The sequence below is a fragment of the Perna viridis genome, chromosome 10, assembly GCF_037379345.1.
Source record: "Perna viridis isolate PV_CMFRI_1.1 ecotype Kerala chromosome 10, ASM3737934v1, whole genome shotgun sequence".
NCBI classification, from domain to species: Eukaryota; Metazoa; Mollusca; class Bivalvia; order Mytilida; family Mytilidae; genus Perna; species Perna viridis.
This window is the reverse complement of record NC_142454.1, coordinates 31269456-31289039: the sequence shown is the minus strand read 5'-3', so window position 1 is coordinate 31289039 and position 19584 is coordinate 31269456. Positions and strand designations below refer to the sequence as shown.

Genomic DNA, 19584 nt, shown 5'->3' with positions numbered 1-19584 from the left:
AAGCTTTCAATGGGACCTGGCGAAAACCAACGTCCATTGGCATTACTTATCAAATCAAGGACAACAAGATCTCAGTTTTAAGTAGCATAGCCTGTATCCTGAGTATCATACCACCCACAATCACTAAACGCCGGCGCTGTCTTTTTCGGTTGGTTCAAATATCCTTGAAATCTTGTACGTGTACGAACGTATATGTGTCCTACAACTTCATGGGGCACTATTATCTTATGTTCATTTAAAACCTTAATTTCGACTCCAGGGATAGGTGGTCCGCAGTTAAAGTCAATCACATCCATGGAAGATAATTCAACTTTCATCGCAATAAACGCCGTTTCTGTGTATCCATAAACAATGAAATGTTTTTTAATGATAGATCCGATGCTGTTTCCGAAAGACCTCTGGATTGGATGTCCACCAACAATCATGCCTTTTAAAGGTTCGATAGTTTTCGAATAAATTTGATGATTTATCATTTCATATAGGCAATACGCTATGATAAAAGCATGCGTACATTTTTTTTTAATGACTTCCAGACATGTCTCTGCAATTTTGTGAACATGACCTATAGCCATGAAGTTTTCAAGTATTACATAAGTACATCCGGTGACTAAAAATCCATGTATATAAGCACCACCCCAAGGAAAGAGACCGGGGCTAAAAATACATCATCTTTGCGAAGGTCAACTACTTCGTAGGTACCTTGGATTGATTGCAGAACACCGGAATGCGTCCATTGTACAAGTTGTGGTAACCCAGTTGTACAAAAAAGTTTGGAAAATAAGACAAACAGCGTCTGGATCTACTACAGGCAGTTTGACATCATCAGATCCGGCACTTTCCACGTCAGATACTGTAAATGGGAAGGTCTGGTGGTATGTTGTCGTAATAACATACTGCAACCCTTTTATAGATGATGAGGATTGTGGAACCTTGCCATGATCAAACGTTTTACAATACTTAATTGCTTTGCGGCATCTTTTCCAATATTAAAGCTTTACATTTTCCAGATTTTTCAATGGCATACTTCACATATTCTCCATCCTTTTGTTCGAAGGTCAAACCCATGGAAATACAACCAGCAAAATATATACCAAAATGGCACACTGCCCAGTAACATGCATTTGACAAGCCGAGTCCAACAATATTGCCAGGTTTTAGTCCGATAGAAGCAAGTCCTTCAGCGAATTTTATTGATTGGTCATAAAGTTGCTGAAAAATCAATGCAGTTCGTTGCCCATCACATGAATAAAACACGAACGCCTCTCTGTTCTTAAATCTTTGTGTAAACCTGCTGAAGCGGTCTGGAATTGATTCATAAAACAGTTTTTCGTTCATAGGTGTATGTAAGTAAGAATCCATAGCTTTAACGCGAGGCTTATTTATGCATCGACAGTTAAGAATTGATATCGCTATACAAATATTACCTTTGTCAATGTAAACAAGTCTGCACATTTGTAAATATCCGGGTTTCTGAACGAATAACAAAGTGATTCTTTTAAAACAGAACGTACCGTATTTAGTCTGTCATTAAAAAAAGTTATTCCAATCTATGAAATGCATGGTGTAGGTATTTGGTATTATGCAAGTGACATCGTTTTTGATTTTACTTGATTGAAGTGGCATGTCTCTTCATTAAGAGCAGAAATTCTGTTTGGATATAAACGCATCCTATATACAGACGTAACTTTAATGTTACATGCAATAATAAAAAAAATGTCTCAAAATCGTGGGGAATATTTAGACTTAGATATTGATAATTCTCTGTAAATCCGGAGAAAAAATATAAATAATACTGTAAAAAATGTAAATTCAAAATCAGGCACACAAATGTCTAAACAATCAAGAAGGAAATTAGTTACAGTATTTAATAAATGTCATTTTAATTATGCCTGTTCCACATGGTTAGCTGGTATGAGTAAAAAATATAAAGACAAAATTACCACACACATGTGAAAGATTTATAAAAAAAATAGAGATAGAGAGTTGAAAACAACTTCATTATGCCTGGAAATGGATTTGTTCAATTATTTACGTTTGTGTTTCTTTGTCAATAGCACACCGACCACAATTTATTGAGGTACTCGTTGTCTTTGCTCTTTTTTTTTTTTAACTTTTCGTGTTTGTTACTGGCTACAAAGTTGTTAGGGTTACTGTTTTTAATTTTTATTTAATGTTTTTGTTTTAATTATCATTACTCATCTGAATGAAAATGGAAATGGTTCGATTTATTGTGACAAAACTTAGTAGGCAGTTGCACCTACAGTTCTAGGTTTACTTGAAGATTCTGAAGATGTTTGTTTTGGAAAAAGTACACCTTCATGAATAACGGACTAAACATTTTAATTTTACAAAACATTGAAATATGTTATCGTGCGGAATAACGATTTACAAAATTGATAACCGCCTTTTTAATGTTCAGTGAATGTTCTGTTACATTTAAATGAGGCATGCCGTATCATGTAATTGGTGTTTTCAATTATCTGATTTATGTTAAATTCATGTTCAACAGGACGTGACTGGCATTGTAATTCAGATTAATCGGATTCCTCTGGGTTTATCCATGTCATAGCATAAATGTTTGCTCTGTGATCCCCAATTTTCTTTTCATAACTTCATACAATACTGCTTAAAATGTTATTTGAAAAATTTGTCTACGTATTTTCTAATTTTATTTGGAAAATATTTTATAATTTAGCTTGATTTTAAAGAAATGTTGGCAATCTTTTACAAAATTATAGATTATTTGTAGAATTTCTTTCTCTCAGACATTTTAAATAATTGTTAAACGAAAATTAGGAGTCACAGAAATATTTTCTTACTTCTATAAGAATGTTTTCTTGCAACCGCCTCCACATTGAAAGAGTCTTGTAGAATAATGAAGAAAAAACTATAACATTACTGAACTGAAAAAATCTAGCAAATAGTAAAAAAAACAATACAAATAATATCAATCATATATATTGCATATTTAAAAAAATGTACACGTGTATTAAGGAGTAACCTCTCATCAGCAACTTGAGAATCAAATCTACAGGAAGATCTTAATCCCAAAACCAAGCGTATACAAGAAAAAAAAACACACATTCATTATTGAGAATTTTGGCTTAGTTTCACTTGTTATACTACATGGTATTCTCTTGAGTCTAATACCTTTCTGCTGTTTTAAATAGAAATCATTATGGCACAAAATTATATAATTGTTCATAGATATGTACAAAGAATGCGAAACAAATCTAATTAATTATGCAAATATAATCATACATACAAAGTAACAAAAGCAAATAAGCAACTCGGGCTTCTGTTTACACACACGAATATTTTTGGTATAACAGATGAATTAGGTACAGAGATAGCTACAATAGATAAAGTATTACTGTTAAAGTACTATTGTTCGTGGGGTACTAATTTTCGTTGTTTTCGTGGGTAGGCCAAATCACGAAATCTAGTTCCCAACGAAAAGGAGAATCTCATTGATGTGTATACTGAAAACCTCAAAACCACGAATTCACAATCCACGAACTTGCGTTTCTTCCCTAATCCACGAAAATTGGTATCCACGAATAAAAGTACTTTTACAGTAAAATATAAGGGCAATGCGGTTTAAATTGAATCTCGCAACATAGCATTATCACATGGTTGGTCTCGTGTGCAGAATAAATATGATACTTTCAATAACTTTTGTCTGCTTGTAATGTCGTGTTAAGTATGTAATTTAGCTCTGGACAGTCTGATGGTGTCAAGGTGTATCTTGTTTCTATCTAGGTTCGCAGAAAAGCAAGCCTGTACTAAAAGTGTAGTCTGGTATCATTGCATAGCATTTCCATTTTACTAAAATGCTCCGAATTTCAACAATTAGTTGGACTCACTTTTACTGATTTTGTGTGCGCACGTTCCAGACTGACATAATACAAATAAATTACCTAAATGCCCATTGGTTGATTTAGTGGTATTTGCAAACAAGATAATAAGAAGTCGTTTTTTATAATAAAAAACTAAACTTATTTATAACTACATTGTTGCAATCTCGTCCATTGCCATATTACAGCTTCCTGAATTTCTACGCTCCACTCAGCATGCATATAAGCTGGAGTAGAAATGTAGAACACTATTCATTTAATTCTAGCAAGTCTGTTGCTATTCTATTGTACTAATTGGAATAAAGGGGTTAGATTTAATACTTATTATTACAAAATGGTTATTGTTGATCACGTTGATACCAGTTGTTGCCAATGACTCATATGGTAAGACAGTTTTCGTACGAAATTTATCTATTGACCGAATTTTGAGCATCGTTTTATACCGTAGGCTACACGCCGTCCCCACGTTCGCAAGTCATATGACAACTAAACAACATTTCAGAGATTTAATTGATACTTCGGTAGAATTAATGTCTTCAACGACAGAAGCCCTTCTACAATTCAATAAGAAGAATTTCCTCTATAGTTAACAGTTCTCATTACAAAGTTATCTTGTTGTTCGCAAGCTTTACTACAGCTGTTGTTATGTAGCAGTCTTTAAGAAATAAGAAAGGAGATGATTCATGTATGCCAAAGCTCCATAAAATTCACTTATATTTTTTATACAGAAACATTTACAAACTATTTAATGAATCTTAGAAACCTATTTTAAGTACCAGTCCATCTCAAATTCAGACAATGGCAATGATAAAGTGATTTACGGTAAAGAAACCCCCTCCCCCAACCAATTATGCATTTTCGGGCTAGTACATAATATTTTTTATATAACTATACTACTTTCAAGTATATTGGAGATAATAATAATAACAATAATGATAATACAGTCGAACCTCGATGTGTCGAACTCGGATTACTCGAAATGTCGGATAACTCGAAGTAATTACAAAGTCCCAGCAAAACTCCCTTTACTCCAATACAATTTTACCTCGGATGACTCGAACTCGGATAAATCGAAACCTCGGATAATTTGAGGTTATCAATCAGTCCCCTCGATAGGACTTCGAGGTTAATTAACCCTGATGTCTGGAAATCAACTAATTAGTCGGAAAACTGCTTGCTTTATTATAAACCATGATCGAAGTGTGTTTTAACAACAATTAGCGTAGCTTTTAAAATTTATTTGTTGACACTCTTTATGGATTGTTTATTTAATTAATTTTAAATTGCGCGTGTTGTTAAAAGAAACAAATTTTATTAATAACACGTCGGAATTTACACTAACAGTGATATCGGATATTTTGTTATTTGATTATTTTTTTTTAAATACAGATGAATTGTAATGGTATCTGACTATTTCATGAAGCATCAAACAGACGATAGTAAGGGTATTTCAACGACTATATTCCTTTTGTTAGTGAATTTGAAATATTATCGTAATACTGTAGAGCACATGGTTTGACGATACTACTGATTGTGAATCAAACAAAGCAGCATATTATGAACTATGACATTTTTAATATGAAAAAAATAAAAAAAGGAAATTTCACTAAAACACTCGGTGCCGTTCAATAAATCAAACAGGATATACAACATACAAAAAAAAGTATCTTCTGATATGAAACGCATGACATTACGAAGTACCGTGCAAAGTGAAATACATGTACATGTACAAGCACAACAAATGATGTAAATACAGAAACAATCATGGATCAAACTACTAGTATTCCGGTTTATCCTCGACCTCGGATTACTCGAACCTCGGATAACTCCAACATTTTTGCATGGTCCCTTCGACTTCGACTTAATGAGGTTCGACTGTATTACTAATAATATATATTCAATAAAGTATTGACATGATTATACACAATACGTAAAGACGCATTAAAGATTAAAAGAATATAATTATACAGTCTGAACTACAAAACCTTAGTTGACATTTTATCTCGGATAGCCTATTAAGGAAGAAGTCCTAGGGTAAGAGACACAACTCTTAACATCATTGGAACATTTGTATTCAGCATTTTACATCAATATTATGTAAGCATCTACTTAATATGGATTGATTTTATTCTGCTTCAAATGAAAGCTTGAGAGACTTTGGTGAAATTGAATATGATACAAACATATCACTGATTTCAAGTTATATTCCTTAACATAGGTCAACCTCCTTAAAGCTCTTGAGATTTTCAATGGGGTCCCATCATGAGTATTCACTTACAGTTTTGCCATACAAAATATGACAATATACCTTCACAAACTATTGCTGATCAAGTTAAATTTGTCTATTACAAATATAAAATATTCTAATAATACATAAATGGATAAGATGAAGTCCAACTACAGTTTTCCATCAAATACTCTTTGACTTTATTTTTAAATCTATTAATCATTTTAATGCATTTGATACTATTTGGTATTATCTTCCAGTTAAGTATACCATTATTATAAAAAAAAATTGTCTTTTTGTTAACTTTCAGTCTCTGTCAGAATCAGGCAGTAGATGAAACATGGGATGAAAAAAAAACTACCAATTTGATAGTGTATTTTGACTATTTGCACCATCAGTATCAGGGAAGATTAATCAGGGAAACCAAGGTTATAGCGGTAACCAAAAGAAAACAGACAACATTTTCCGTACCATGCTGGACCATAGAGTTGCAATTTCATTGAAATGCACTGAAAATGAACATTTTAAAGGGCGGATAACTCTGTAAAAAACCTCATTCTTCTATGATTCTACTGAAATTGTGAGCAAGGCCAGTGATGCAGGGATGGTCTTTTCAAATAGAGAAAGTATCCTGGAGTGATAATACAAAGTCAGATCGGTGCGGCCTTGACATGCATATCTCTATTTTTTTCCATTTTTCCTGATTCTTGTAAACACTTTCAGTTAATTCGTAGCCAGTGGAACGCAGAAGTTTGACTCACTATTTCTTGTGACTTGATAATGAAGTTGTTTTCAACTCTCTATCTCTATTGTTTTTATAAATCTTTCACATGTGTGTGGTAATTTTGTCTTTATATTTTTTTACTCATACCAGGTAACCATGTGGAACAGGCATAATTAAAATGACATTTATTAAATACTGTAACTAATTTCTTTCTTGATTTTTTAGACATTTGTGTGCCTGATTTTGAATTTTTGCAGTATAAGTTATATTTTTTCTCCGGATTTACAGAGAATTATCAATATCTAAGTCTAAATATTCCCCACAATTTTGAGACATTTTTTTATTATTGCATGTAACATTAAAGTTACGTCTGTATATAGGATGCGTTTATATCCAAACAGAATTTTTTCCCTTAATGAAGAGACATGCCACTTCAATCAGCTAAAATCAAAAACGATGTAACTTGCATAATACCAAATACCTACACCATGCATTTCATAGATTGGAATAACTTTTATTAATGACAGACTAAATACGGTACGTTCTGTTTTAAAATAATCACTTTGTTATTCGTTCAGAAACCCGGATATTTATAAATGTGCAGACTTGTTTACATTGACAAAGGTAATATTTGTATAGCGATATCAATTCTTAACTATCGATGTATAAATAAGCCTCGCGTTAAAGCTATGGATTCTTACTTACATACTCTGATGAACGAAAAACTGTTTTACGTTTTACGAATCAATTTCAGACCGATTCAGCAGGTTTACACAAAGATTTAAGAACAGAGAGGCGTTCGTGTTTTATTCATGTGATGGGCAACGAACTGCATTGATTTTTCAGCAACTTTATGACCAATCAATAAAATTCCTGAAGGACTTGCGTCTATCGGACTAAAACCTGGCAATATTGTTGGACTCGGCTTGTCAAATGCATGTTACTGGGCAGTGTGCCATTTTGGTATATATTTTGCTGGTTGTATTTCCATGGGTTTGACCTTCGAACAAAAGGATGGAGAATATGTGAAGTATGCTATTGAAAAATCTGGAAAATGCAAAGCTTTAATATTGGAAAAGATGCCGCAAAGCAATTAAGTATTGTAAAACGTTTGATCATGGCAAGGTTCCACAATCCACATCATCTATAAAAGGGCTGCAGTATGTTATTACGACAACTTACCACCAGAACTTTCCATTTACAGTATCTTACGTGGAAAATGCCGGATCTGATGATGTCAAACTGCCTGTAGTAGATCCAGACGCTGTTTGACTTATTTTCCAAACTTTTTTGTACAACTGGGTTACCACAACTTGTACAATGAAAGCCGCTGTTCTGCAATCAATCCAAGGTACCTACGAAGTAGTTGACCTTCGCAAAGATGATGTAATTTTAGCCCCGGTCTCTTTCCTTGGGGTTGTGCTGATATACATGGATTTTTAGTCACCGGATGTACTTATGTAATACTTGAAAACTTCATGGCTATAGGTCATGTTCACAAAATTTCAGAGACATTTCTGGAAGTCATTAAAAAGAAAAATGTACGCATGCTTTTATCATAGCGTATTGCCTATATGAAATGATAAATCGTCAAATTTATTCGAAAACTACCGAACCTTTAAAAGGCATGATTGTTGGTGGACATCCAATCCAGAGGTCTTTCGGAAACAGCATCGGATCTATCACTAAAAACCTTTTCATTGTTTATGGATGCACAGAAACGGCGTTTATTGCGATTAAAGTTGAATTATCTTCCATGAACGTGATTGACTTTAACTGCGGACCACCTATCCCTGGAGTTGAAATTAAGATTTTAAATGAACATAAGATAATAGTGCCCCATGAAGTTGTAGGACACATATACGTTCGTACACGTACAAGATTTCAAGGATATTTGAACCAACCGAAAAAGACAGCGCCGGCGTTTAGTGATTGTGGGTGGTATGATACTCATGATACAGGCAATGCTACTCAAAACTGAGATCTTGTTGTCCTTGAGTTGATAAGTAATGCAATTGGACGTTGGTTTTCGCCAGGTCCCATTGAAAGCCTGCTGATGCAACACAAAGAAGTCAAAGCAGCCGTTGTTATCCCCATACCCGATGAAACAGTTTATCAAAAGTCCTGCGCTTGTATCATAATGGACGAAGGTTCGACGGTATCATGGGATGAAATTAATTCAATTTTACGCGACAACACTATTGCAAAACCAGACACGTTGGAGATGGATACTTTTACACCAGTTTTCAAGTATTTGTTGAGTCATTTCCACGGACAACAGCCGGAAAAATACGGAAACGTGACCTTTACGAGCAAATCAAACATCTTCTTAAATAAAGACAAAGCAAAATATTACACTGCATGCATGAAAATAATGGCTTAGACAAATATTTCGTTTCGAAGTTTACTTACAACGGCAAAAGTAATTTTCATATCCAAGCCTGGAAATTGATTTGTTCAATTATTTACATTTGTGTTTCTTTGTCAATAGCACAACGACCACGAATAATTGTTTTCGCTCCTTTTTTACCTTTACTTGCATGCCACTGACTGCAAAGTTGTAAGGGTCAAGGAATCACTGTATTTATTTGTATCATATTTCCATTATATTTTATCATTAATCATCTGTATTATGTGACATCCCGGAAATGGTTCGATTTATGAAGAGGAAACTTGGTAGGAATTTACACATACCGCTGTTTTGATTTCCAATGAATGTTGCATTTTCGGTTTCACTTAAATGCTGCATGCTGCATCTATAATTGGTGTTTTTAATTAACTAATTAAAGTTTAATTTCAGTTCAACAAGTTATTAATCAAAATTAATGACATCATTAACATCGTAGTTAATAATCAAGAATAATAGCACATAATACAACCAGTTATTTACATAATTAATTTTCATCACATGATTATACGTCTTCGATATATAATTAAGTTAAATGATAAGATACTTTAAGTTATGAATTCAAGATAACTTGCTGCACATGTTCAGACATTTATGTCCGATTTTCGGACTTATCTGGTTTTGTCCATTTGACAGCTTAACTATTTTTGCTCAGTGACCCCCACTTTTCCGTTTACAACTTCATTACACACAACTTAAAATGTTTTAGAGAAGTTTTTGAAGACATCATTGTTATATCTTCGTTTTTTTATAGATAAAATCTACTAAGACAAAACCTATGAAAAATCAAAAGAATTCTTTTCCCCCGACACCAATTCAAATGCTTTCACCTCACAAATGAGCACATTGACCCACAGTGTTTCCCATTTGTATGTTTTAGCTTAAAAGATCTTAAAAGATTTCACCCTTTGAAACCCTAGTATACTTAAACTAAGTAGCAAACAGTTTTAGTAAATCCCAAACTTTTCTAACTGCTTCGGAATACAATATTAAGCATATGTCAATGTTCAATTTGATATTAAAATATGTTTGCTAAAGGTACGTTCGCCTGTATAATTTCGGCCTTGAAAATAAGCTATATGAAATCAGTCTGAATATTAAATGATGTTTAGTCCAATGTGTTGAGTTCCTGTATTTCCTGCAAAACTTGTTTTTGTATAACATTAAAAGCAGAATGATCCTAAATTGCTAACTTTTGTCAAATTGAGGGAATGCGCTTCATTTTGTTTTTTTTTCCAAGGAAATTTAAGATAATGCCTTGTCAATTTAATATTCTAATCACGAGAATAAATTTATAATAAAACTTTTGTTGAAGCATTTGTCAATGTCGAAAATATACACGTAAACATCTCAGTGCCATATGAAAATGTTTTATAAGTTAAATAGAAACTATACTTTATGACGTCAATTTTTCACGTAAATATTATAACAGCCTGTTTTTTTTCTGGTTAAATCATCTTTTTTTTTTCACATCAATAGATACCAAAATGTCTCTGTAGTGAGTAAGCTAAAATGATCACTTTATAACAGGGCCAGAAACTTTTATAAACTAATAAATTCTTTTTTATCTCGCAAACAATAAAGTGTACATGATTCAAATACGTCAAAGTTCAAAATACTAAAACATGAATACATGAAACATAGATGGTATACATGCACAATGGAGCGAATCATATTGAATAAAAGATTACACACATCAATTGAAGATGAGGGAAAAGACGTAATAAAAAAAGGAAACCTAAAGCACCAGCAATATGAGCTTCCACATAAAAGGATGAGCATGTCCCACTTCGCAAGCGGCACCCGCAATATTACAAGTGAGTGTTATCCAGTTATAATAAGCAACAATAATACAATTGACCTAGTGGCAGAATAATTTATTTTTAACGAAGTATCATGTTGTAAGCGTAGTAGATAACTTAGAAATAATAGACAGATATCCAAAATGGAAAAAATGAGAATAAGGTAAGGAAAAATCACCATCAAATGTACGCCATTATCATTTTTTTTAATTTGATAATTTGATGTTGAACTTGATATCACAAAGCTATTACGTCATGCGTCAAAATTAACGTAGGACAAAATATTTACTTGAAGATTTCAAAACAAATAAAATGTTTATATATATATCTCTGAACGCACTAACACGATAGCACGACGTTTCAAAGATTAATCAAGGGAACCAAGGATATTGCGGTAATCAAAAGAATGTAATCCAGGCACAAAGACCAGACATGGAAAACAAACTAACACAACAATGAAGATAAAGTAACTAAAATCATACATACAAAGTAAAAAAAGCAAATGAGCAACTCGGACTCTCTTAAAAAAACAACTGGGAGCATGGACATGGTGCAAGGGTACGGTAAGCTTCTTCTGCTTTTCTAGAAGCCCCCGCCGAGTTCATAAAAAGTCATATCCGGGGTAGACTAAGGAGGAAATTGATTTTACGAAAAGAAAGAAAAAAATAGAGAATATATTAGCATTTGTTTTAGGCGGACTAGCGAATGAATATTCGAATATAGGACGTTTTAAGCACATTCATTTTAATTATGTATAGACTAAGCTTAAAATAAAAAAGAGTTTTGAAAATTGCAAAGGCATGTTATTGTCACAAAACAAAAGCCATTATCATACGATGAGAAAAAAATCAATATCAAACTCATCAACTTCCGGAAAAGGATAAACTAAATCTTATCTCTACAGAAATTGGTTTGTCAATTTGAATGAACTTTTGGTCATTTCAACGTACTTTCGGGATATCACTGTGATTAATAATTGGATAATAGAACCGTAGTGAATCCTATGACCTAGCCGCTTTGACTTTTGTCAAAGAGTATTAAGGGAACCAAGATTCTAGCGGAAATCAAAAGAATATGTAATCTAGGGACATGAAATGGAAAATAGACACACACAACAAACAAACATTAATTGTAAGAAGTCTTGCGCCATACAAAAAGTATGCGTTGTTACGGCAATCCCTGGCCTAACATATGAGGTGTGAAATTAGGAGCTACTTTACAGTGGCAAGAAGTTCGATGAGTAGTCAATCCGGTAAGACGTCGAATCTACTTGAAGTCATCTTGTTTCTGATCGGTCGATCATATTGTGATGTCAACCGTTGAATCTCTATAATGATGATATTACTAAAGACTGCTAATACTCCTGATCGAGAAGTTTATTTGACAATAACCGCGCTCTTCAGAGAAAGTCCATGTACAGACTCAATAGTAACGGATCAACTGTGAAATGTATAATCCATGAAATGGAGATGTTGATATTTTGTCAGTTAGAAAGGTTAAGTCAAAATCTTTACGTTCGTCCAAAAGGTTCGATTTCAAACGTCCTCTATAACCAAGGTCATTGTATAACATAAATATAGCAGTTGTCTTTTTAATTTCAAGTTCATTTTGGGTAGATTACATGTAAGTTATCATTGAAACTAGATAGTTAATGTTTAGAAATGGATATCTCTTTCGAATAAATATCTAGGCAGAGCAAGTTTCGCTTGGTTTCAAATATAATAACAGATAATAATGAAGACATATACACGTATTGTAAATGATTATTGATGTTGGTATTAAATTGAATACCGCAAGGAACAACATATTTGAATGAATTCAAATTTAAATTTAATGACAGTTTTGCATGCAAGACAATGCCTGAAATTACAACCCATTAATATGACGGCCATTGTCACGAGACGACCTTCTGTTCTTATCACGTTTTTATTTCATTTTGATTTTTCTGTTTTTATTGCTTTTCCTTTGATTTGTTTTGTTTTAGCAAAGGTTTTTATTGACCGATTAGCAAATGCTTCGACTCAGGTTTGATGTACCCATGTGCAAGTGTTATTCTTCATGATAAAGAGTGGCAGTCATAGGGAATATTGCGTTATTGTTTTCTGTTATGTTAGAGATCTTAAACACTTTTTTGCCTTTATTCAATAAGCTTATACAATGTATAATCCGAACCCCGTGTGTCTCCGGTTTAGACAGGTGTCCGGTTAACCAAGGTTAAAAAATATTTAAATCAGTATAAAGAGACTTTTATAAATGTCTGGTTTACAAAGGTCTTCTGATCATTCAGGGTTCGGTTTTATTAGGTTTCATTGTATCTTATAGTAAAACATTTTGTTTTAGATTTACAAATTCCAGGTCCATGCTCCCAATATATAGTTAGGTACGAATTGCTCATTTGCTTTCGTGACTTTGTATGTATTATTTTTTTTATGTCGGGTCTATGTTCCTGGATTACATTCTTCTGAATTCCGTTAAAATCTTGGTTACATTAATTACTCTAACTAATAATCGACACATTGGTGCCGTGACGAAGAAGATATGAGTTCGAAACTCAAAGCCGTCCGAGCAGGGCATATTAAGGAGGTAGACCTAGGATCAGGGATATAACTCTTGTTTGTATTATATTCAATTTCATCAAAGCCTTTCAAGCTTTCGTTTTATACAGAATGAAATCAATCTAAGTTACTTTGATGCTTACATAATATTGAAGTAAAATGCTGAATACAAACGTTTCAATTATTTGCAAGAGTTGTGTCCCTTACCCTAGGTCTATCTCAATAATGTACTCACCAGATTAATGAAGAAAGGAGGTCCGACCATGAATCCACAGTAAACAGTTGCAGAATTTCGATATGTTATGAAATTGAGTAAGAGTAAGCAAAGAAATTTATCGGAACTAAATGAACATATTCTAGAAGTAACTGAAGAAAGTAATGTGGCAGGAGAAATCGACGAAGTGATATACACAAAACTATCAATACTAAAACTCACACAAAATTAAACAAAAGTTGATTTGGTAATTACTACAATGATTTAAGGTTCTGTGTTTTGAATTTTGTGCTATGGCTTATTCCGCTAAATAATATACTAAAAATAGTTCTGCTCTGACTTCTGGGTTTGTGAATATAAAACTACGTACAAAAATTCTGTGTCAGATTAGATGATCCGATCCGTGGCATTATGTTCACTCGGCCTAAGATGTAAGGTTTATAATTTTATGACAGTATCCTACTTTTCGTCGTTACTTGTTATAGAATTTTCGAACTCATACACCTCTTTATATATGACATAATTGAAAGTGACATAATAACAGTTCACCCTACTATATGTATTGTCGAATCAAAATTTAAATTTAGCAAACATGAAACCAGTTCTTAAATGGTTACACGTTTTTTCAACACGTATTTATATATCAATTATACATGCATGCTAACTACTTTTTGACCTATCGAGAAGATAGATCCGATTATTGAAGAACTTTGAAAATAGTTTTAACCCAGTCAAGCCTAGCTAGCAAAATGACAATCTGCCATCTGTATGCAATATAACGTCCACGCATGTATTACACGGATATAAACATCATGGAAAATCAAAGAACAAACACGTTTCGGAGAAAAAAGAGAGTTAAATTATTCCATAATTGTGGTGCATAGATACCTGTTTTGTCTTTACACACAATTATTTTTACTCGTTTGGATTTGGATTTCTTCTTTATGGAGCATTGGATACATACTATAGCTCTAAACTTAACAAAATGTGGCTATATAAGTACTTCTATTTATTGTCTCTTGAAAAAAGTTAATCAATAACCCAAAAACTTTCAAATTCTAATAATGGCCGTACGGTTGTTACGAAAGATTTTTCATCTGACAATGTATTTTTATTTGTATATGAACATATATTCTTATTTCATAGTCCTGAAAAATTGCGACTCCAATGAGAAACCCTATGCTTAAAAAATGCCTAAAACGTTATCTCTATCAACGAACAAATAAAAATTCGACAACGAAGGAAGCGAGAATTAACTTTGACTAAACTCAAAAGTTAAACGGGAGAAAAAATATTTATATCGTGAAAAATGTCTGTCAGTGCAGATTAGACAGATTTAATTTTCTTTTGATATCTGTAAACTTCTAGATTACGAAGTGAATGAAAAAAAGTAGTTTGAAGATGGTTGTTTGAATATGCATAGTGACTTCTAATTCTACTCCTAAAATGTCTATGTCATTTCAGTATTTTTTATTTGTTATCACATTATCGTTGCTGTACCTTTAGGTACCTATTTTCTATGTTCTATAAACTGCGTTTTAAAATTCCACAGAATTTAAAATTGGTTATGGTTTTTAATTTAATCTGATAATATTGCGTCACAAATAGTAATTGATCACACTTACTTATATATTGCCTAAGAACCATGTGAAGTTTGAACACATCTATATGTTACAGGGCAAATTGGAATCCAGTAGGACCCGGAATCCTCCTACGGAAAATTGGAATTTTAATTTCTCCTATGGCAAATTAGAATTCCAATTTACGCTAATTAAAATCCAGGAGAAATTGGACTTCCAATTTGTTCTAGGAGAAGTAAGAATTCTAAATTACCTAGGCAGATTTCGGATTCTACTGGGTGCCAATTTTCCCTATAACAAATACATCACATGATGTTCATTATTTTCTCCACTGTAAAATATTTTCTCCCATTTTAAGCCGGTGATAAATTTTCGGCGAGAGTTTTCTTTTCGCGATTTAATATTTTCCAAGTTATTTGAGCAGTTTAAGACTTTTATAATTGATATAAAGGTAAGGCTTTTGTTTAAACATCTATTTTAATTTAGTAAAGTAATCATGAATATGTTATTTATGTCAACAACAAATTTGTTACAAGAAAATAAGAAATGCCATGACAATGATGCGATAGATAAATCAATAATCGGTAATAATTCTATAATATTTGCAAGTATAATTCTAAATTTAATAAAACAAATATAAAACAATGCTTTTTTTCGTGCATTATGTGACAATTGATGCTCTGATTAAAGATAATGTTTGAAAAAATTCAGGAGCTTTAGAAGGGTGAGAAAATCCTGTCACTTTACACACATCCACTGTTCCATTTATGAATGGTCAAATTCGATAAAGTATAACTATGAATGGAAGTCATATTTATTTTGTCTGATATGTAATACAACAACGGTAAAACACGACAAAAAAATCCAAAAATCAATAACAAATTACAAGAAAATAAATATATTTTTATATAGCCTAGCTGGCCGAGTGGTCTAGGGCGCTGGACTTCGTGCAGGCGGTGTTGCCATAGATGTCACAGCAGTACGAGTTCGAGTCCCGCGGAATGAATGACCAAAAATTTGCATCGCAAATTTGACAGTTCTAACATCGTTGGGAATTTTTCAGACCTTTCTATATATATATATTTATTTATTTTGGTGCAACAATTGTCTTCACGGAGAAAAGCATTCTTCAATTTATTAATTTTTTAATCATAATTATTATATAAAAATAACAAAACAAACAAAGAAGGGAAACAAAGCCAAAACATGATAACTTGTGCCAACATAATCGACGTCGGATCATATGCAAAAAGCTAATAATATATACCTGCTATTGAGTTTCATTTCATTTAAAACACATCAATATCTTAGGATTTCAGTTTCGATTTCTAACAAAATGGCAGCTTTTGACAATTAGAACACGATTCAACAGTTTTACAGTAAGAGTACAATCCTGGGAATGCTTCTACTACTAATGCTGTCCACTTATGACGGTCTGGTTTTTTTGTCGTCAATTCGGATCGGATGAAACGTCTTAGCATCTGATGCATGGCAGGTCTTTTTTCTCTGTTGTCTTTCATCGCCACTAAAGCTGTAACAATTAAAATGAAATCACACTCAACTCCGTAGTCATCTAAGGTCAGTAGAATTGGTCTTAAGAGGTATTTCGTCGCCAATTTCCCCCCAAAAAATAAAAAAAATTAACAACAACAAAATGCATTTGCAGAAAATAGAGTCACTTGTCGGGTAGCGTTTTTACCAGTGTACAGCCGCTTGTGAATTTTGAGTATAATTATTTGTCTACTTCATTGATTTAATCCAATCAATTTAGGTCAAAATATTCGAAATAAATACTATACAGACAACAGTTATTATTACTTTGTATGAATGAAAACATATTAGTCACAAAATTCGTTAATTGCATCTGTAGCTACACGCATGGACAAAACAACATCTGGAATGCATAAAGGACAACTAATCAAGAACAAACCGTACAAACAAATTAAATAACAAAAGGCAAAGCAAAATAAAATAATAAATAAATGAAATAAATAAATAAATAAATAAATAAATAAATAAATAAAATAAACAAAACAAAACAAAACTACTCGGAATCGTAATCGAAATTTTCGAAAATAGAAGAATTGGAAAATCCAAGTGCTGAACTCGAAAAGAATTTCTGCAACTTTCAAGGCCATGTCTTGAAAAAAAGGAGATCATATATGACAACTATAGGTAGCTGTTGATACTGGAAACATTATCAACCAATCTGTTTATTTTTATTTAAAAAAATCAGCGTAATGGTTGTTTGTTCCTTGAGAGAGAGCGTATGAATTCAGACTAGTGCACTAAAATGTTGATTGTTTAACATCCTGCTCAAAAGAGCTTATAAGCTTTCTTGCAGAGTGGTATCTATAATGTTGCTAGTACTAGTAATACAGGAATATGTAAGGAGTCGATGGAGGATATCGATACAATGTAGATGTAAATTAGTGAGATTATGTTAGTAATTTTCTGAACTGAAATACCACTACTAATTCTGTGATTTAAATATAGTTGTCCCTAAGAAAAATGGATCTCATTTGATAAGCTAATTTTTCACATTGAGTGATAAATAAATATAGTTGCGTAGTTATGTAGTTTTAATTGATCGAACAAAGTTTGTCATTCGTCACTTTAAGTCAATGCAGTATTTATGTAAATTACTCTGCGCTTCCTGAACACCAAATTCTTGCTTTTAGAGATAGATATTAAAGTATAATATTTGTTTCATATCAAATAAATAATAGACTCATACCTTAAATTCTTAAGTTTCCTACGTGCCGTAAAAGATTCGATCGAGTCTGATTTATAATTATTGTCCCATTATAATGTTTTGTGAAAGAAGTTACGAAGCGTTAAATGCAAAAGCACAGAATGAATTGTCATCCATGACAATAATATTGTACAGAAAGTGCAAAAGTGCAAATTGCAAGTCATATCTATAGCGTATGGTTACTTGTCGAGCTTTAAGACTCCAATCACGAACATTATTGATGGTATTAATTAGCTAACCAATTGTAAAAGACCAAAAACAAAACAAAACATTCAAAAACCAAGGAAACAAAAAAAAAAAAAAAAAAAAAAAAAAAAAAAAAAAAAAACCATCAACAACATCACATGCAAAAAAGATTTAATAAACCTTAAATAAGCAACAGAAATAAGTACCACAAAATACCTTCTGAATTTAGCACAACCATCACCAAAGCCAAAAGTAACCATTTAGTCCTCATCCTTTTTTTGAAAAATTCGCTGTGCTCAATAATGAAAAAAATGTCACATTTATATTGCAATTCACCTTTAAATAGAAAACCGGATGGATACGGTATATAGTACAATGTTAGACGTTACCAGGGTCATTCATTGTAAACGTGAAGTTTCGAGACTGTATACGTCTTATTTACATTCAAAATGCGATAAATTTTACACAAAGACATTATCCATGTGCATTCAACACGTAATACAATATATTCGACTGCAATACAGCCCTCTTTCAATGCATTCTAAATAGCAAATTCCCCTCTGTACATTGAGTGTGCATTTCTATACTCTGGCTTAAAATATAATCATCGTGAAATTCGATATTGTTAGTTGCATTTCGTACGTCCTTTAGTGTCATCGACACTGCAGTATAACTATACAGGGGGTATCTTACAGGGAAAAGAATAACTTGCAAGAGAGTTCACATTAATCCCTCTATCCACAGAAGAAGGGGGTAAAGCTGATATGTCAACAATTGTAATTGACAGTGGAAATTATTCCGAATGTTGTAATATAACAAGAAAAACGTATTTTATCACAACAACATTGAAAAATTAATTAAGATTTATTTGAAATTTTGTTTGCAAACGCGCATATATTTTTTGTATAACAATGCATCAATTACAGGGATAATAGACAAATTACTAAGATTCAAGGACAATTCAGTTTAAATTGAATCTCGCAACATAGCATTATCACATGGTCGATCAAGTGCACAGAATAAATACGATGCTTTCAATAACTTACGTTTAATTGTACTATCGTGTACACTAAATCGTGTAATTTAGTCCTGGCCTGGAGACTCTGATGTTGTCAAAGTCTATCTAGTTTCGGTCTATATTCGCAAACCAGCCTGTACTAAAATCATAGTCTACTACCATTGCATACCATTTCCATTTCAATAAAGTGCTCCGACATTTCGTTGTATTGTCATAAAAAAATCAGAAAAATAATTAATTCCTGTACGTTATAGTGACC

The 19584-nt window shown here is 32.6% G+C and overlaps 1 long non-coding RNA gene across 1 annotated transcript; it reads right to left on the bottom strand.

Annotated features, from left to right (window-relative positions):
• Positions 1–15830: 15830 nt before the first annotated feature.
• LOC148605375 (uncharacterized) lies at positions 15831–18726 on the bottom strand. The gene is made up of 2 exons (XR_015916006.1): positions 18524–18726; positions 15831–16897 (listed from the first exon to the last, which is right to left on the bottom strand). It is a non-coding gene; the product is annotated as an uncharacterized LOC148605375 (long non-coding RNA).
• Between the last annotated feature and the right edge of the window lie 858 nt (positions 18727–19584).